Source organism: Calidris pugnax, unplaced genomic scaffold (assembly GCF_001431845.1).
Source record: "Calidris pugnax isolate Ruff unplaced genomic scaffold, ASM143184v1 scaffold44, whole genome shotgun sequence".
Lineage (NCBI taxonomy): Eukaryota > Metazoa > Chordata > Aves > Charadriiformes > Scolopacidae > Calidris > Calidris pugnax.
In genome coordinates this window covers 25726876-25748365 of record NW_015094506.1, presented here as the reverse complement: position 1 = coordinate 25748365, position 21490 = coordinate 25726876, and the positions used below count along the sequence as shown (strand labels likewise).

The window sequence follows — 21490 nt, the reverse complement described above, 5'->3', positions numbered from 1 at the left end:
TACATCAAAGCTGTTCCTTTCTACATGGCACAGCTGAGTTCTTTCCAAGAATTTCTCGGCCAGTATTCTTGCTTTTCAAATGTTTTTAAATGGGTACAAATCCCCTCTCCTGAATGCCCCAAAACAAACAGAAAGGGTTGTAAAAATTAGAAGCATCGAAACATTAAAATCATCAGTCATGCAAAGCATGAACACAGCTGGAAACAGTGTTCCCTTGAGATCTTGCTTATACCCTGACTATATTTAAAATATACATGTTGCTGTTATTTCTGGGGAAGAAGATATGTTAAACATTCTTGTTTTCTCTATCTGGTTACTTACAATAATTTCTTTTTCATAATGTTTAATTTCCTCTGTAACTAAGCACTAAGGTACTACCTACATTATTGGCATGGGATAGATTTCAGCTGCATCAGTAACTGGGGGGGGTAGCTTTGCCTATTTTAGCAGAACGTGATAGAAGAATCAGAAGTAATATCAGAACTAACCTGGCAACTGAGTTATGACATCTTAAAGTATTTCTAAGGCTATGGACCAATTCTGCAGCCTTCATGTGTAAAAGAACAGGAAAACAGCGAGTCAATGTGTTATTAATTATAGAAGAGTAGTTGTGGTCTTGTGGCTTTACCCCACGTCCCAAGGCAGGGAAACGGCAGTGAGTTGAGAGCTGTCAGACCATCTCCACCCTTGTGAGGGACAGCCCCAGCACACACTCAGGGACATGGAAACACTGAGCATATGCATCAGCCCCATGGCCTCAGCTGCCTGCAGGGCAGGAGCTGGGGAGCACTCTCAGCAACAGGCCATTCACCAGCTTGGTCAGTAGATAGAGGAGACCTGGAGGTGATGGCCCTCTCATAGGTCTTCATAGTTCATTTCAAATTTTTTGGACAAATGGTGGCACTGTTGTGAAAAAGGCAAGGATAGTGTGCTGTGACGGGGACATTAGGCTCATGGGGAAGGGCTGCAGGCTGTTGGTCTCTCACTGCGTCTGTCGGTGCAGCAGTAGGAGATGGCAGAGCTGAGCAGGGTTTCTGCTGGGGTGGATTTTCATCTAAATCCCTCAGCAGTGTTGGCCCTGTGTCTCAACTTCAGCAGAATTTAGGTGTACGGGATCAGACCCAGTCATTTTAGGATTATTGATCTTCTGCAAAAGAAGGTATTATATTTTTATAAGAACCAGAAGTATGCATTTGTGAGTAGTAGGAAGGAAAACTTGGACATGTTATCAAACGGGATAAGGTAGATCCACTTCACAAGCTAAGCCTTGTACCATGGCTTTCTGGTTTTGCATTTGATGTATAACAGCACAGGGACAGTGGTCCCACCAGGCTCTCTGCGTAAGAGAGAAACACTGGCATGTTTCAGGAGTGTTCAAGCATCCAAGGTTGCAGCTATTGCAGCTGGTTGTCTCTGAGACCTGCTGTCAGAGCACCACCTGTGGCTTCAGATTGAATTTTGCAGGGGACACACCACTCCTGCGTCAAAGAAGGATCCTCTGACAGCTCCTGGGAATAAAACAACTGCTGCTATTCCTGGGTGAGAAAAGTGAGCAGTTTGAGAGGTGTGGAGGGCTTGTCCTGGCATCACACTGGCTCTGCTTAGACCATCTCAGCTAATCTTTCTGAGCTAGAAGGGTCCAAAAGATTGGGCTGCACAAAGATGTCCTGGAATATATACGAACATATGGAGCAAAACAGGGAATAGCAGGAAATGAGGGGCTGGGAGGAAGAGTGCTCTGCATGGTTTTGAGAAGGGGACACTCAAGGAGAGGATTATTATTAAAAGAAAAAGAGGTACACCATAAAATATGCAGCAATAGGGCAGAAATACAGCTGAGAGGATCAGAGCAAGACTGAAGTAGGGGAAATAAAGAACAGAGAAGTCATCAGGAAATGAGGTAACTAATAAACACATTAAGATGCACAAAGTAGGAAGTACATTAGGAATACTTAGATAAAGGGAAGACAGTTAACCTCAGGAGCAAGGCACTCTGCTCTAACTCTGATTTATTACGTGACTCTTACCAAGAGTCCCACTCCCCAATTTCTCTGCATGGAAAATGTGAATAAATTTTATTTGTGTTTGTAAAGTGGTTACTAAAACACACACTACACACTAGCTGTGATTGCTCAGCTGAGATGTGAAAGTTGGTGGCCGAGGGATTCTACTGTGGTGGGTATTTCCACAGGGTGTTACAGGTCTGAGGTCCCTCTGCTTGGAGAGACTACTTAGGCCACCTTTGCTCACAAGGCAGGAGCTTGAGGAAGATGGCTAATGCAAGCTGGGTTGGACCAGGGACATCATACATGCAGAACAGTGCTGTAGGCTTCCTAAACGGTTTACTCCAGCTACCTACGATCTCAGGGCAGGAATTACTGGATGATTTGTTCATGTGGCAGAGGTCAAGCCATTTCACTGATGCAAATTTTTTATCAAAGTGATTCCTTAGCAAAACACATGTTCTTTTCCCACTGATTTTTTTTTTCTCTCCCTGAAGAGAAAAGCAACCTAAAGAGTTGCTCCTGAAAAACCTGAGACAGAATATTCTACTTGTTATACTAGTGCTGGGAGTTTTCTTTCACCATTTTTAATGGTGTGTGGCAGCTGCAGCTCAAACTTCTGCAGCTCAAACTCCAAATCTGAAGCTCAGATGACTTGGAAGATATCTTTAAATGCTTTCAGATATCTTAAATAAACAAATAAACATTTCCAAATTTAGGGGAGACAGAATTAAAAGCACTGTGAATATGCCTCATGCTGCATGATTAAGCCCAATCAAGGATGCAAGAGGGGAATACAACCTACACTCTTTCCTATCAGACTGAGGCCCCCTCCCTCCTTTCTTTCTCTTGAGTAAAGCAATCTGTTCTTTCCAGTCCATACTCTTGTAAATCAAAGGGATAGATGTCAACACACACATAACCAAGTATACTTCCTTTTTTTTTTTTTTTTTTAAATAGGATTCTGACATTTGGTTTGAAGAAGTGTTTGTTTTATTTATTTTTTACATATGTGAAGGATGTCACAGAATCACAGAATCCTATGGGATTGGAAGGGACCTCTGGAGATCCTCTAGTCCAACCCCCCGCCAAGCAGGTCCACGTAGAGGAGGTTGCCCATGAACATGTCCAGGCGAGTTTTGAATGTCTCCAGAGAAGGAGACTCTGCCACCTCCCTGAGCCCTAGGATTCTGACATTTGGTTTGAAGAAGTGTTTGTTTTATTTATTTTTTACATATGTGAAGGATGTCACAGAATCACAGAATCCTATGGGATTGGAAGGGACCTCTGGAGATCCTCTAGTCCAACCCCCCGCCAAGCAGGTCCACGTAGAGGAGGTTGCCCATGAACATGTCCAGGCGAGTTTTGAATGTCTCCAGAGAAGGAGACTCTGCCACCTCCCTGAGCCCCCTATTTCAGTGCTCTGCCACCCTCAAAGTAAAGAAGTTCCTCCTCATGTTGAGATGGAACTTCTTATATTCAAGTTTATGCCTATTTCCTCTTGTCCTGTCACTGGGCACCACTGAAAAAAGACTGGCCCAATCCTCTTGACACCCTCCCTTTAAGGGTGGGTCAACTGCTTTTATTTTATTTTTAGTAGAAGGCAAATGGTACCACAAATAATCTCTAGCACAAAATATTTTAGATGTTATTTCATAGTTGAATATGAAGAGAGTTGAGGGGAGCAATAAAGAAGTCTTGTCATTTAAACTTTTAGAATTAAGAGCTTACCTCTTCAGTAAAGTTTTCCTTACACATAAATAACTTTTTAGTTCCCTTTTCAAATTTAATTGGGAAAACCAGTTGTAATTCTGTTGCTATCCTCTCTGACATTTGCTTATTACTATTAATTATACGAAGATGTATATGTTTTTTATGTGAAACACCGAAATATCCGGATACATAATAGCTGACACTAAAAATAAGCAAGGCTCTTGGAAGGAACATAGTCTCTATTTCAGTGTACAAATCCAGGTATCTATCTCAGTGGCCAGGGCAAAGTCACCATAGAATTGCCTGTTTCAAGGTATCTCACACCTTCTTTTGTGGTGCAAAAAGGAAATAATAGGGCACTAAACCAGACAAACCAGTGTTCAGATCTGTTAAATAACTTGTCAAACTTACCCTGCCTAACGAAACCAAACTTCTCTCAGAATTAAATAAGTACAAATATTAACAGACAGGATGATTGGGATTATACTTTTTTTGGTACAATGACTTTACAAGGAGTGAGAAGTTTTGAGTTCAGATCCCTACTTATCTGGTTGTCTACTGAGCTGTCATCAGTCCAAACCCCAATCAATACCCTACTGCACAAAGGCAATTCTGCTGACTGGGTACAAATCATCAGAAAAAGGAATGATTTGCCTTTTTGGCAAAGAGGAAGGGCAGAGAGGATCTGAACAAGATCTTCAAGATACTTAAGCTTTTAGTATTTTCTGTTCTAAATGATTCTATGTTTCTATGATTCTGTAAGATTTGTTGAAGCAGTGACAGCTTGCAGCAAAGGATGGCTTTTCCCTGGCCCGGGAGGAGAGGAATAAGTAAAGGGGACACAAGAGGGACCTGGAATCTGTATTCCAAGTGCTTGACTTGGGATTATTGCAAAAGCAGTGCTTAGAGCAGGAGCTATAATGTTCACATCCTCATTTTCTTAAAATAGGCACCTAAACAGGCATTTAGAGTAAATCCGATTTCAGTCCTTCAATGCATTAATTCTGCAAGTACAAAGATAGGGGCAATGATAGCTGCCTACTCACAGGGAGGATGTAAAAATTAATTCTTGAATGTGTTTGAAGCTCTCAGGTACTATTCTGAATTTTTCCATAGCCATAGTTGGGAGGAAATTGATCAATCTGTCTTTAGATAAGTCATTGAATAAGTGAGCAGCTAGTAAGGATAAAACAAAACATTGAAGACTTGCTCATGGCTTTGCAGCAGTCTGTTATTAAAAAAAAAAAGTATTAGTGGTAATTCTGTGGCAAAGAGTGTGATATGATAAAAGTCTTTACTAGATAGAAAACACTATTCTCTTTAGCATTTCATGTGTCTGAACAGATGACTGAGCCAGATTCTGCCTTTCTGAGAGCTGCTTAAGGACTCCTCTGTTAGACTGTGTTCCACTATTGGTATTTAAAACCAGACAAATGTCCTGAAAATCCAAAAATATGTCTGTGTGCATATCCAAAAAGGCTGGTTGGCACACTCCTGTCAATATGTTTTTCTGATAAACTACTTACATAAAGTGACAAGCAAAAAATTATAGTATCCCTGCAAAAGGGTGGAGGCTGTATGAAGTTTTCAGTATGAAGTCATGTCTTTATGTGACTGCACATGCCTGCATTCTCATATTCACTCTCACTCTGCCATGTGGTATATATTTATGCAACACATAAACATTTTATCTGGTTTTAGACTAGAGTGGTCAGATAAGAGGTAATATTAAAGGATGTGGAGGGTCTTGTGACAGATGGGATCACAGATAAGAATAAAATGTACACAAAGGAGCTACTGAATGGTCAGAAGCTCCTTTTAAGAAAGCGTATAACAGCATTGCTGAGAGAACCACCCACTTCCAATTTACTCAACATTTCATGAATGGCCTTGTTTATAAAAGTGCTTGAAAATTTTTGACCACTCTCACTAGTTGGCACAAAAATTAGAGCTCTACATTTATAAACTCTATTGTTTAGAAGTTTCCTTCAGACATTACCCAGAAGACTTGTATATATCTGTATTTTCTGTGTACCAATAAGTACTTTTTAGCAGCCCAAAACAATTTGAGTAAGCAAGCAGTAAACTGGGATCTAATAAAATTTCACATTCAATAAATTAGGTGAATCGCTTGTTATATTTCATCAGGATAATGTTTTCATTGGCATATTTATATTCATTTATATTCATTCTTCGAGAACTATCAGCAGCTGTCTGTTGTCAGATAGACTTTGGGTTCCCTTCATATGAATGTCCCTGTGGGCACTGGTTGCCCAGGACCGTCTGTCCTCTCCTCCCTGGGAGATCTCAGAGGAAGGGACATGAGAAGGAAGTGCTCTGCAGGGTCGAGCTTCTGGTTAGTGCTTCCCCTCATGTGAAATGATGGGAGGGACCAAACTGACTCGGGACACAAAGTCATCACTACTTTGATAATAAGCAGCTCTGTGCCTTTTTTAATGCCCTCTGCTACTGAGAGATGATGCAGTTTATTTGTTTTCCCAGTGTTTGAATAAGGTAAATCTCTGATAGAAAGGGCTGGCTGAAGTCTTGTCCGGATAGGGTAGAAAAGATGCTGGTGAATGGGGAAAAGAAATGGCTTTGGATATCAAGATATGCTGCAAGACAGTACATTCTACACACTATGCATTTGTTGTCCTCAATGGCTACCAGATTCCTAGACCTCTTCAATGGCTAAAATCCTTTTTTTTTTTTACTCACCTGTTAGTATTTACAAAAGTTTCAATCTGACATAAAGTTCACCTTGGTGTATGTGTTGTGAGGTTGTTGTGTTTGATTTGGAGCTAACCCTGCCTGCCACCAAGCTAAGTGGAAGGTTACCCGTCAGCTACTGAAAGTTTCATGTTGACCGGGATTTCAAAGAATAGAGAATTGCACTAGTTATAGAGCAAATATACTTCAATCCAGCTCTCCTTCTGTCATTGCTGGAGTGGTAATACAGAACAGCTGAAGTATTTTTGTTAATACTTTTTATATCTAAAGTCTAGATGTGGGATATTTATGGCAGACAGATCGTGTGATTTCACTTTACTTGTGGAGCCACCGGAATTTCCTCATCTTCAGAGTGTGATATAGACCTCATCCTTTCCCTCGGGGTTATGCTTAAGAGCATCTGGTGTGCATGAAGAAAGTGTTGAAATGGGTAGAAAATTCAGGCTTCCTTGCTTCTGTTTGGAAACAAGCCAGTCACCACTTAGAATGAGAGAAGACACCTTGGGGAGAGCAGTTCACAGGTGAAAGCAGGTTTGTAATCCCACATGGGAGTATAGTGTAAAGGGTGATTTTCTATGTTATTATAGAAAGTGGAGGTCAAAGCACTGTTAATTCACAGGAGAATTTGTTTTCGTTTCTAATTTTTCTCCAAGTTCATTAAAAGCAACACTTCATAAAGCAAATCTTCCCAGGTGTCATAATGTCTATTTCTGCATGAAAAATGAAGTTTCTAACCTGACAGAGCATCAACTACTAGGCAGCAAGGCAGCTCAGTAATATTTCTTTACCCCTATTTTGAGAGAAGGGGATTCACTCTCTTTCATTTGGTTTGTCTTGTTTTTTCCACTTTTTCCCTCAACAATTTTTCCACTACTTTATTCTGATGTGACATCTCTGTGCTGACAGAGAAGTTAAGATTGATAACCTCTTGTGTTCTTCTGGTCAGAGAAGATGAATCAAAGTAAATTGTTTTACTAGTTAATAAAAACAGCCTACTTATGCAAAAATAGCATAGAGCAAAGGAGTTCAGGGAGCAAAGTTCGTGAAATGACAGGGGAGGCAGTTGGATGTAATCCGGTGGTGGTGTTTGCTAAAAGCTGAAGGTGGCTCTGGGCATCTTGCCAGTTTGTTCAGGCTGAGATTTAGCTCTCAGCTCAGGAGGAACTATCTGAGTCTGTTAAGTTCATAATGTAAACGGATGTCGGTTTGGTTTTGTAACCAGAACTAATACGATTTTAAATAGCCAAGCTATTTTTACTTTTATAATTGACCATGGGTATACCTCTTGTCCTCTTCCATTCAATGTCAGTTAAGGAACATGTGATCCTTGGAGACCAAGCTGTAGTTGTAGATAATAAAGCTATTAAGCCTGCCATTTTTTGTTTTTGATGGAAAATGCTTCAGAAAACTAGAAAAAAAACCCAACAGAATAAAACCATGTTTTCCTATGTATTGGTAGAAGATTGCTTCTTTTTTGGGAGAAATCATGGCTTGAAGTCAAACTTGACTGTTTGGAACTGTCCTACCAGGGATGATTTGCTGCAGACATCAGATTGCTGCAGCATTTGAGAGACCCCACCACATTGGAAAGAGCAATCTTGGGCTTTATCATAGATAGTATGTTCTTGTATATCTAGTAGCTGTCATAGTAGTTAAAACCCTGAGGAATTTTTCTGTGCTTCATGCTGGCAGGAAATGTCCTTGCAATCTGTGGCACACTTTGAGATTTTCTTTGTGCCTTATCTTCCAGGAACTGAAGAGGTTTCCAGGGCTTGGGAGGCAGTGTGCTGCATGTCCTCCAGAAGGAATTCAGCATCCATTGTCCTCAAAGTGGTGGTGACCAGGCAGGGAGGATGCTGTTTGTCTGTTCCCACATCTTCATGTAGCTCAGCATGTAGGTGCACATGGTTTGTGTGTAATTGTACTGCTAAATTGTGCTTTATTTCCAGGAAAATCTTCAGTGGTTTGTAGATCTTGTTCAGCAGATATGGATCCTACTTCTATCCCCGGCTGCAGTGGTCATGTTCTTACACCCATTTCACTCACTTGCCCCATCCTCGCCCCAAAGCAAGGTTGAGCCGCAGCTCCCACCTCCCAGCTGTACCAAGAGCCCTTTGGTTCTCCTCCATCCTTCAGCTTCAGGCTTTCTTGTGACTCATCAGGTCTTTCTTGAACCTTTTCACTTGCTCTTTTCAAAACTACTATATCTTCTGAAGCCACTTTTTAAAAATAGTTTTTATTTTTAGGGGAGGTGTGTGGATCTGGTGATCTTTCAGTGCAAGGATAAGGCAAAAACCTATCCATACAGATGCGCTTCCTTGCTTGCTAGGAGTACTCAAGTAGAAGTGATACTTGAAATTTACTGAGTTTCTTTAAATAGAAATATATTTGTTTCCAAGAAGAGATTTTGATGAGTTTCTTCACAGTCTGAGCATATGCATTTTGAGGACAGTAAAGTGGGGTCTGTTTAAATTCCATGCGAACGTTTCAAGTTCTGGATTAGTGCTGACATCTGCTGTTTATTCTTACCATATACATGAAACACAAGGCAAGGAAGTGCTGTCTGTGTGCTTTTTGCTGTCTCAGTTCCATGTTTTGTTTCACACAAGGAAACATTAATAGAAATCACAAGATACAGTAAAACCTCCATGGGTGAATAACTATTCCTATGGGATTTTGAGACATGAACTAAGGAGCTGACAAAAAAGATGAAACCGAATTTTTGTCACTTTAAATGACTGTACTTTTAAGTGGCTTTGACATAGGTGGGCTAAATGAAGCTGTCTATGTACAGGGTGGACATTTAGCCTGGAAGCTCCGTAATACAAGGATCACTCTTCTGTTATCCATTTCTACAGAAGCCCATAAAATGCTGGGGTCCTAATCCACAGCAGGCACAGCTGGCTGCTACCACAGGGTGACAGGGTTATGCCAACAGTGCAAGACCTTCATGCCCTCATCCTCCTTGCCTGCTCCAAGTCAGACCCAGCAGCACCACTCCAAGGCGTGTCAGCTGCCAGCTTGGCCACAAGCATGGGTATCAATCACTCTGAGTCACCTGGGCAGGTGTCACCACTCAGTGTCACTAGAACCTGCAAGAAAGAACCACTGGGAGACACCATCTCCTTTCATATAGGTTATTAAACAGCTGTCATGGCCATGTAGTCATTGCCGGGCTGGGGTTTTGTTTGACAGTCTGCAATATGCTTTGTATTGCCAGGGTGCCTCATCCCAAACTCACCCCAAACAGTTGTGTGGGATAAAACAGTTTGGGATAACAAGATTTTCTTTGTGATATCATAATTATAACAGACATCAGGGAGAAGATAAGCACATGAGGTTCTATGGAAATCCCAGATTTATTCCATTAGCACAGCTCATGACAACACTTTAAGTTTCAGCTCTCAAATGAAAATAAATCCTTCACTTAAACAAAGTGACTGCAGGTACTGACTCAAATGTAACTGTGGCAGCTGTCAATTGCATTGCGTTTACAAGGCATTGGAATTAAGTACACAAATATTCCCAGTTTTAGCATTTGTTGCCTGTGTTAAGTATCATAAGTCAGAGAGATGTAAAATTTTCAGGTTGGTTTTAAAATTAGAAAGGCTTTAAAATAATATTTGAATAATTTTTGTCTGTGTTGTGGTATTTCAGTCCACTATAGTTTCCATTTTCTAAACTTTTCTCCACAACCATTAATCCTGTAAACTTCTTTTTCCTTGTAAATGCTTTATTCCCTGTCCCATGAATCCAGGACGTAGGCTTTTAAAAGATTTGCATTTAAACTGGAAGAATTGGCAAAGAGTGCTCCAGCCTTCCTGAAGGATAATGCTAACTAACAATGTCATTGCTGAGGGTCAGGTTTCTGGAGTGTCTGGTTTTGATTCTACTAATGGATATAAGGAAGAATTTTTTCACTATGAGGGTGGTGAGGCACTGGAACGGGTTGCCCAGAGAAGCTGTGAATGTCCCATCCCTCGAAGTGTTCAAGGTCAGGTTGGATGGGGATTTGAGCAACCTGGTCTAGTGAAAGATGTCCATGCTCATGGAAGAGGGCTTGGACTAGATAGTCTTTGAAGGTCCCTTCTGACCTAAACCATCCTGTGTTTCTATGACTTCCAGTGACTCTGGGTGAAGTCAGCAGGGTTGCCTCAGAAGAAAAGATACCAGCAGGGTACGACATTGCAAAACGTTTTGTCATAAATGCTAGGTAAAGCCAAAATATTAATCCAGGAAAACCTGTGATGTTTTTGCATGTTTTGCACTGTAATAGTAGCATTTGTATTTGATTTCTTTAGAGAGTGTAACTGTTAACTTAGTGTGATAAAAAAGACAATAATACGCCTGATATTGAAAATGTTTAACATTTCTTTTTTGCATATGAATTAACACAGTCAGTTGCAAAATTGTTATTATTATTTAAAAGTAGTAATAGTAAAGTTAGGAAAAGTCATTTAAGTCCTATGAGAGATGACATTACTACTGTAAATTAGAAATAAGTAGATGACAGATGACGTTGATTGGTTTGGACTGGAAGAGATCTGGGCCTTTAAATTACAACCCCAGTGAGTACAAATAATCTCTCAGAAGCCACTAAGGTTTTCCTTAACCCAAAGCTGAGGCTGGCACGATGCCTTCTTCCCAGGCCCACGCTGGGACCTGGCTCAGGCTCTCTACACCCCTGAGACCACAAGAGGGGATGGACAGATTTCCAGCTGCCCATGAGCCCCCTTGAGAGGTTTGTATGTACCCAGTGTGCTGGGGGACAGGGAGTTACCAGCTTTGTTTATGCAACTGAAGGTTTCTCTGTGTGCGTACAGCTGTGGCGCTCTTGGTCTCCTTTCCCATGGCACCCCAGGGATGCTGTGAGCAACGGGAAGCAGCAGATCCTTGTCTTGCTCTCAGTCCCTGCACCACCAGCAGCACTCCCTCTGTGCAAGAATCACACAGAATCACAGAATCCTCTAGGTTGGAAGGGACCTTAAAGATCATCTTGTCCAACTGTCAACCTAATTTTGACAAAAATAAATACCCACACAGCAAACAAAAAGCAACACCGTCTCTAAACCGTATCTCCCAGCACTACATCAACCCGTCTTTTGAACCCCTCCAGGGATGGTGCATCACCCTCCTCCCTGGGCAGCCCATTCCAATGTCTGATAACCCTTTCGGTGAAAAAATTTTTCCTAATATCCAGCCTGAACCTCCCCTGGCGTAGCTTGAGGCCATTTCCTCTAGTCCTGTCGCCTGTGGCTTGGGAGAAAAGACCGACCCCGACCTCTCTACACCCTCCTTTCAGGTAGTTGTAGAGAGCAATAAGGTCTCCCCTCAGCCTCCTCTTCTCCAGGCTGAATAACCCCAGCTCCCTCAGCCTCTCCTCATAAGACTTGTGCTCCAGACCCCTCACCAGCTTTGTTGCTCTTCTCTGGACCCACTCCAGCACCTCGATGTCTTTTTTATGGGGCGATTGCTTTTCTCTGTCAGTGCATCCACATACTGTTCTCTCCTGAAGGGAGGATGACTACAAGTAAGTTCCTGCATGGGGGCATTTCCATTGCATTTTAATTACATGCAGCTTCAGCAAGTTGCATGAGTTGCTTTAGTTTTAATGACATCATGTAATTAACAGAACTGAGGAAGCTACTAAGAGCATGAGGGCAACTACAAATCATACCTAGGGGTTCAGGGATATTTTAGGTCTTCAGTGATAGAGAGTCTTTGCTATGTTAAAAAACAGTTATTTTTATTATTTTTTTTCAAAACCCTTTTGGTTAAACATCCCTGCCATACCCAAAACTTGATTCTCATTTAGCACTCAGAAAATATGTATCTTCTGCAATTAAAATTTTGGAGGTCAAATTCACCTTTGGCTGAATTACCTGTTCTCCACAAGGTTCCTGGATGTGATTACATTATTTTGGCATGGCTGTGGGGGATGGTGCTCTCTAAGTGCTACCTTTGTTTTGACTCTGATCCTTAAAATGGGACTTGACATTTGTGGTCAGTTAGAGAATTTGGTGGAGACCTGAAGAAGTTGCAAAGTATTACAGCAACAGAGACAGTCAATGACATTCACCTGCTCTGATGCTTCTGCATTATTCAAAAGAATCCAGGGATAGGGAAAATAGAGCAGAGGCTTCAATGGTCTGCTTTTCTGATGAAATCTTATTGTAACCTGAGGTGGCCACAGTACTAAACTATAAACCAATAAATAAAATGATTTTCATCACCTTTTTTTAAACACGAGTTTGCCTTAAATTCCTATTAGTTTAACAGGATTTGATTGAGAAAAGTCTTCCTAAAAGCGTTCAGTTTCAAGTGCCAGTTGCTGGGCCTCAGAAGGGTCTCCTATAATCATGTTCCTGATGCTCAGGAGTAATCAAGGATCATTTCCTTGTGGGAATCCCCATGAGTTGCAACATTCCCATGGGAGCAAGGATTAATTTTAGCTCTACATCTATATGTTGCAGTACGCTGACTACTGTTAATTTGTCAGGGGCAGATTGCCATTACCCTGATTTAGACAGCCGATTAGTTCTTCTCTCTTTCTCTTTCTCCCATTTTTACTGACAGACCATCACATGCAATCTCCTCCTCTTGCCATTGCATAGATTGATATGATTGGTATTAAAACTAATGAGGGGTTACTGTGAGGAGCCACATGCAGAGGCAGTACTGCAGTGAGGAAGGGAACAATCTGTTCTCTGTTGCTACTGCTTTAGGACAAATAGTGATGGGTATGTACTGCTGCAAGAAAGATTCAAGTTAGACATTAGGAGTAAAAAAACAACTTTATAAGGGCAAGGACAGGGGAGAGCTGGAACAGATGGCCTCTTGAGATGGTGGTGCCTATGGAAAACCATGAAACCAAGCTGACAAGCACTGTCAGGACTGATGTGGACAGTGTTGGTCCCGCTCAGCTGTGGGCTGAATTTATGGGTTGGAATTTGTAAGCTTTCTGGGTCCTCTCCACAGAGAAATTTGCCACACAGAGCTTGGTTTTAGGTAGGTAAACTGCTGTTATTTCTGCATGAACTTTGATACTTCTGTGTTACTGAGATTGGGCCTGGCACACATGAACAGCCAAGTGGATGTCACCTAACGCTTTGCGCTCCTTGCCTTTCCCTTTACACAGCCGCACAGCAGCAGGCTGTCAACGGCAGCTGGGAGCACCACATTTAGCACTTTTCTCCTCTCTACAGCGAAGAGTCTTTTGACATGTTCCAACAGCATAAAAGCAGGAGGAACCGAACTATAAGTAGGAGGCAGGAAGAACCATTAGTTAGGAAGCCAGCCTGCAACTTGTGCAATCTTGGTTAAAATGCTGTGCTTTTTCAAATATAATGCTTTGCAAAGTCTCTCTTTTGCTCTTACAAACTCTCTTGTTTGTTGTTTCTGCAGTTCTTACTACGAAGACGCTCTGGAGTGTCAGCATGCTCCTGTAGTTAAGAATGAAAGGAAGGGTCCGTGGATATATTACATCTCTGTGCCGTCCCCCTATAATAAGAAACCTTCTAAGAGTGTGAAGAGTTGCTCCCTCTCCTTTTGTGTTTGCTTAGTTAGGTAGTGGCTTTTAGCATGTATATCAAGCTAAGCAAACAAAAGCGCACAGTAAATATCCACGTATAATATAGTTTCTTCCTGCATTTTCTGGTTTGAACATTAACTGTACACAGCCAGGAAGGAGTATGAATATACAGACAGGAAAAACTACCACTGAATTATTGTGCAAGCTACTTAGCACCTAGAATCACTGCATTTTTCAAAGGGACTTTTAAAATACTGCATCAATACAAGTGACAGAATACACCCAGGATGTGAGAGGGGTTTCATATGTATAATTTGGCAATGGCGTATAATGGGTATAATATTTGTAACAGCTGTTAGGTGCTCTGAAGCTACACTACATTTATGGAATTTTCCATTGAGCTCTAAATATTCAGGTCACATACACAGTTAAATTTCCTGCAGTGGCAGTACAGATAAAAGCACTCCAACCGTATGCCATAATTGTGCTCTATTTAGAGAGTGCAGCAACTTAGGCATTTTCACAGCAGTCGTCTTAGATACCATATACATTCTGCTTTATAAATGCCAATTCATTAGCGCATGTAACACATAGCATGCTGCTCTTTAAAAAAAAAAAAAAAAGAGAGACTGCTATGTTTCAGTGAGGAATAAATATACAGAAAAAAGCCCTCTTACTTAGAAGAAGAAAAAGAAAAATGGAGAGAAATGTCAAATTCAGTTTCATCTTTATACAAATATCTGCAGAACATCAAAATCCATTTTGTAACAGGTTTTAAATAAGTGGCAGTAATTTGAGTATCCATAAATTAATATTAAAAAGTCTTCAATGATTGGAAATTTCCACTTCGGGATATTGAATCACAGTATATGAAATCTGCAACAGAAAGAATATATCATGAGCAGGACATGGTTTTATAATACAGTGAACAAGAATGTTTATTTTAAAATTATTTGTAGTGATGCTAATCTAGCTGCAATTCCAGGCTGCAAGAAAGACAATATTATTTTAATGCTTCTTCATGCTAAAGGTTTTTAGATTCAGGAAGCACTAAGCTAGCAAGTCTGACCAAAAGCAGATCCTAAAAAAAACGGAAAAAATCATTCTATTGCTGCAATGAAGTAAAATAAAGCACAAAGAAGAAAACACTGGAGCTAAAAAACGTGTTTTAGTGGCCAGAAATGCATGTTCACCTGTTGTACTATCAGTAATGAGACAACCAGCACAGCTAGGTGAGATCAGGTATTCATGAAAAGTAGGTCAGCGCAGTCAATCGGATTGAGTTCCCAGTCTTGCTAGACTTATGAATAAAATATTTTGTACCTTTTTCTACAACTGTGCTCCATCTTGAACAGCAGATATATTAATCTTTTTTAAGATTTATTATGATTGCAAAATATGTCCATGACCAAAATGCAGATCATTAAACTCTATTTCTAAGTCATGTTTTTGTGGTCTTTCTTTTGTAAATTCAATACATATTAGCGAATGGTGGTGAAACACATCGACCTTGCACCTTCTCTGTGCTAGAAGCTCAAAGGAGGCTTTTGTTTGTCCTTTGCCCTTTTCCTGTGCTTTGTGCTTTAGTAACTGGGTAGCTTTTCCCAGCCAGAAGTTTAGTCGTGACTCACCTAAGGAAACCTCAAGGAGGTCTGTGCAGAGGTGACAGCTGGCATCAAGGCCACGGCTGGAATATACCCACAACCCTTGCTTACTGGATGTGTTTTCCAGAGACAAGAAAGCTAGTTACAAAGCAGTATGGATGCCTCTGGCAGGTTTGACAGAGGAGCTTTACAACGTTACTGCCCTGTTGGCCATGCTTTTTCTTTCTCACGAGCGCTTACAGTCCCTCTGCCACAATTTAGAAAAGGGAATCCCTGATTCAAGTCCCCTAGTCCAGCTCATACCAAGGTGTACAGGCTTGAATCACCAGCAAAGGTAAGAGCAGCAAAGCCTTCTCCTTGAAACATGCACTGGACAGATACATGCTCCCTCCAGGTGGCTTGCCTTTGAGTCCAGTCATCTGGTCAGAGAAATGGGAGCTAAGGTGTTAAGCTTGCCCTGCTCTGCTCAGTGGGAACCAGGCTGTGCGATGGCTGCGAGTTCTGGGCTGGGTCATGCCAGGACATGGGGCCGACAGAAAGGACCAGGAGGCTTCTGGAGGGAAAACACAGCTGCTGCTGGCCTGTGTTCCACACCTCTGCATCTCAGGTCATTGACTGCCGTAATTCAGGTTTGTTCTCCTTCCCGTGCACACCTGGATCTCTGCCTGGCAGGGGAGCAGGGCAGGAGCATTATGTAGCATCTGAAAGGGGGAAGAGACTGATTATCCAGCAGCTCCCAGAACTCCCAACTCTTTTATTCTCTTCCCTCAACATCCAGATTTACTGAATTCCGAGCCACATTAGAAGGAGATGGTTCTGCTGGGTGATACCTACTTAAAGCATTGTTCTAATTAGAGCCAAGGAAGGGCAGGAGAAAGTGGAAAGCAGAGAACTAGTCCTCTTTCTGCAAGATAACAATGTCTTACAAAGCAATTACAGAAACTTTCTCCTAGTTTCAAGACACAGAGCTGATTCTTGTCCTTCTAACAAGATTTTGATTGTTAATGGGAAGTATCAGTTTTCTTTCACTGATGCAGAGCACATCAGTGCTCTGAAGCATGCAGAGCACAAAGCTTTCATGGAATAGCACCCAGTCTCTGTTGGAGGTCTTCTTCCAGCCATATGCGATCAGGACCCAAACCAGACATGAATTTCAAGGATCACTTAACTGACTGCCATGTTTTAGGCTGAACTGGTCACAAAATGACTTTCCACAATTTCTATCTCCAAACCTTTAACTGAAAAAGTCTGATCCACCTTAACTGTATGTCTGGATGTACTGGGCTGACAGCCCCAGTTCTTCACTTTCATGCATTGCTTTGGGTCTATTATAGAAATGTTTAACCTGGGTGCAACAGGTGCAGAGAAAAACTGTAGATATATAAAGATGCAATTATGGACTAACAGCAAGACATTTTTAACAGGGTGCATGCAATGTCTTATAATAATGTGGCTTTAAACAAACAAACTCAGAAAGTGATTTTCTTCATCTGTCTTAACAAAATTGCAGAACGTTTGCAAAATATTTGAATTTGCCAAGACTTTTTTATTTATGAATGATAAATATGAAACAGGCATTAGAAGCTACAAACAGGGCTTGATCATCCATCAAACAGACAAACCTGATGGCCTGAGAAGGCTGCTGATTACATCAGGGTTGTGTTTGTCTGTTTTTCTTGGTTACTTCTTTCTGTGGGCAGTCACTTAAATTTTCAACCCTTTCTGCAGACTGTCTTGCAGTTTAAACAGACAGAAACAGCTCCTGCAAAATCAGTGAAAAAAGTAACAAGGCAGATCTCAGTGACCCCTTTGATTTAATTTTGACATGCTCTTCTGTCTACAGTCTGCAGCACAAAATAAAAACATTTAAAGTTGAGCAGTCTGAATATGTTCTTGTAGCATGTAGGTCACCCGATCAGTTATCTGGCAAGCCCTGACACAGAAGCTTCTGAGCTAATAAACCTTGGGACTGTGTGGATCAATTTCGGCATCCAAAGGTAATGGAAATAAATAATTTGCTATTTTTATTTAATTTTTAATTTTGGCACCCTCTTTCCCATGGATGATTATAGAAAGAGTTCATCACAAAAGTACAGACAAAAATTCAAATACTGGCTCCCTTTAAACAGCTGAAAAATGACATGGAACTAACCTTCATGTCCTTCTAAGCCAAGTCTCTCTAATCTTTCAAATCCAGTTCAATCTTATTATCAACTCACTTGGCAGAATTAGTATACTAAAATGGGCACTTTGCCAAATTTTCTTTACACTCAGTTTCTGTGCTGCCAATTCAATTACAAATTATTTCTACAAAGCTTAATCACACATAATGAATTAATATAAGCTAAAAGACTGAAGAAGATATGGTTGACTACATTACAGTCTAAAGAGGTAAGTGCTCCTACAAACCCAAGAAAAGGATATTAGACACCTATATTTATGCTAGGATAGATTAAAAACTACATAGCACATAGAAAATGAAACAACCAAACTCATCCAAATCTATTGGAAAGGGATATTGTTTCATTTTCACATTGAAATACTAAAAGTAAATGGTGTTAATTGGAAATCTTTTCATTCTGATTTGAATAATAAAACATTTAACTACTTCACCTGCTCTGTTTGGTACACCAAATGGGTTAGAACTTCTATATTTAGCACCAAACTGAAAATAACTTGGTTATCTTGGCTATCTGCTAAATCATTGCTATTCTCAGCGTGTCTTCTAATAGAATTGCTTTGGCCACACTGGGAGGAGTAACAGTTGTAAACTGTTGTGCTAGTAATGTTCTATTGACCAGAGTTCAGAGCAAAGACTTAAGTACAGTTTGTACTTATTTGCACTTGTCCAGGAACTTGTTTACACCAAAAATATTGTTACCGTACATGTGGGTGTGAAGAACACTCTGGTTACTTGTGTGAGGGTAAGAGGATTTCTGTGGACTTTTCAGAATCTAGGATGTGATCATTACGATCAGCTATTTGAAAACTGTCAGTAGACTTCTTCAGATTGTGCCATAGCTATTATAAATTGAGTTATTACCTGACTGCAGACAATATTCTCAACATTCTTATTTGTAAAGTCGAAGAGGTGTTTTCAATACCATATGAATGGAAAATTCTGGATCTACATACATAAACACACATTAAAACTAAAACATATTGCACATGAGCCAAGACTAAGGCACTCATGTTGTCAAAGGATGCAATAAATTACTGCACTGAATGCAAAAGAGAATTTTATTGATAAAACCAACCTTGATATTTGATGCCATTTACCACAAAAAGATTAATGTTATTATTTCACCAAGTATCTAGTGGTGTTTCTGCCCTACTTACTCTTATGTAAAAAGATTATTGAAAAGTATCCACGTTTATTTCTAGACTTTTCACAAGCTCCCAGTGATCTGAGGAAACCCTCTCTCATTTAGAAACAAGATATGCTTGATCAGCAGAGATAAATTGGACTTGTCTTCTACTGAGGCATTCTCAGTTCCTTCCTGCTCTCTGGCACTACTTATGAAAGAAACCAAAGAGACTTGTGGTTTCCATTGGATCAGTCCTGCAATCCTTAAAATAAACACTTTTATTGCATACAGATAGGTAGCCTTGTAGGACAACTATCATCGCTATGTCCTGTGCAATGGTAAAGGTCTGGCATGGTGACCAAGCATGCTGAGGAAGAACAGCCTAAGTTAATCTATGTCCACTTATTTCCATTGTGGTTCACAAACCCTGGCCTGGGTCTCTATGATGTAGCAGTCACTTTGCTGAATAATGCATCTGTGTCTGGTACTTTCATTACCTTTCCTTCAATCCAAAGACATAAAGAATGTGAAAATCCAGAAGATTATTTTTAAAATTTTCCTTCTGGCATTGCAATTTTAATAATAGGCTCAAGCAGTGATGTAAGATCCAAGTATTGAGGACAGAAGGATGACCTGGCAGGTCAAGCTCAGAGCTGCCCTCAGAGCTGAAAATGTTTCTGAAACAGTGAAAGGGGGCACCGTTGCCTCAGAGATTCCCTGTTTCGATCTTATCTCAGCCACCAGCTTCCTCTCAACCAAAGTCCATCCCTTGTCTCTATGCCTTACTCCTGGAATGGTGATAATGTTCATTTATGTCAAGGACAAGCTCCAAAGCTTTTCCGTTAAAGACCACAAGACATCAGAATGTGCTCAGGCTGTATAATGCTGACAGTGAGTTGGTTTGAGTTCCAGACTCCTACATCTAGCTCTGCTCAGTCCCCAGATGAAATGCTGAGCCATCAGGTAACGGCAACACGGCTGCGCCATCCATGGCAGAGCCCTGTGCTACCTGTGCACATTGCCAATACCAGAACAATGAGAGACACAAGAACATGCCCAGACCCTTGCTGCACCTGGCTCTTTTGGTCCAACCCTAAGAAAAATCAATTTGTTTTCTTTAATTGTTGCAGGAGTTTGAGGTCTCATACAAGTAAGCTGGGGAATTGAAGTTACAAGTACTTTCTTTTCATGTGAATTTTGTAACAGAAGAACTGCAGAAAATAACAATGGTAACCAACCACTTGCTCTTCTGACCAGTTCTTCTTGGCTCACTTTTCATTCTAATTAGTGCAATAATTTAATTGGCATAACTTCATGAATGTTTTGTGTATGCATTTTGAACACTCATCTCTACATCTGTCACTGACCTCCTATGGATTGCTCGCCGTACGTACACATTCCTTTTACCAGATTTAACTGCTATGTGTCATGTGCCAGCGGGAAGAAAATTCTGCCTCAGTATTCTCCATATTTAACAAAAAATATTTGAAATAACAATAAACCACACATGCCACAAAAACAGAAAAGACCAGAGCTCAGCAAACTAGGAGCAATTCTGTCTACAGTTTGGATCGAGTCAGATCAAGAAATCTTCACAGACTGCTTAAATCAGTGCCTGAACTAAAAATTAGCTGTTCAGTTCCATCAGTTTATCTTATAAATTAGTATTTTGCTTATTCCAAGCAAATTACAGGTTTTCCAAAGACAAATTCTTCTCTATCACAACTTAGAAGTATGTTAAATGATACGATCTTGTGAACACAAAGCAAAAACTGCCAGAAACGGACATTTTACAATCTTAGCATTTCTGAACCATATTTTCTTCAGATTTGCTTTGATTCTTCAGGTCCAGGTGAGGTCTACAGCACAAGCCAAAGCCCGCACCTAAAGTCAGTAGCAGAAGGCACAAAGGTTAAAATTTCTGCCTCCTACTCTTTTTGAATGGTTTGAGCCTGCCCTTTCTGACAGGATCATATACATCCAATTGCCCGCTGTGTGGGGAATGGGGTTCTCCTGCTTAATGGAAACACTTAAATCCAGCCTGTGTGTGCACTGGGAGATGCTTCAGTATTTTCCAAGTAGCCAGCCCAGATGGGGCATGGTGGGCACTGCCCTGCAGCGGCTCGGCTGGAGCTGTGGGTTGTCCCTGCACAGCAATGTCCCACACCATGGGTCACTGACTTGGGCAGCCCTGAGTGCTGGGATTTACCCAGATAGGACCATGTGGATATGCTTACCCTGTACTGGATCATCTGGCACTGGGATGTCCCAGTCCTGAGCATCCCCGAGTTGTATCAACTGCTTGGGATGGAAAAGTGAAGGAACCGTTGAGTTCACTGATAAGCCCATGGGGTGGGGAAATGAGATCTGGCTGAGCTTCTGCAGGATGTTTATCGGAGTCTGTGTCACATAAAACCAGCCAAATTGCGTGCAGATCTAAGCTAGATATGGAAACAAGTCAGATGGTTTTTGCATGGTGCTGCATTTATAGTAACATTTCAGCAGCTTCGGCTTGATACTGCGTCTGCAGTGGCTGATTATCTGCTAGGGTCTCTGCTGCTTTTGCAGCAGGTTACTCCTCTGCTTGGCCATCGGCTGGCC

General features: G+C 41.0%; 1 long non-coding RNA gene across 2 annotated transcripts in view; it reads left to right on the top strand.

Annotated features, from left to right (window-relative positions):
• LOC106901152 overlaps positions 1 to 21490 on the top strand; it is a 49234-nt gene that overhangs the window by 26536 nt on the left and 1208 nt on the right. The gene's annotated exons all lie outside the window — the stretch shown is intronic.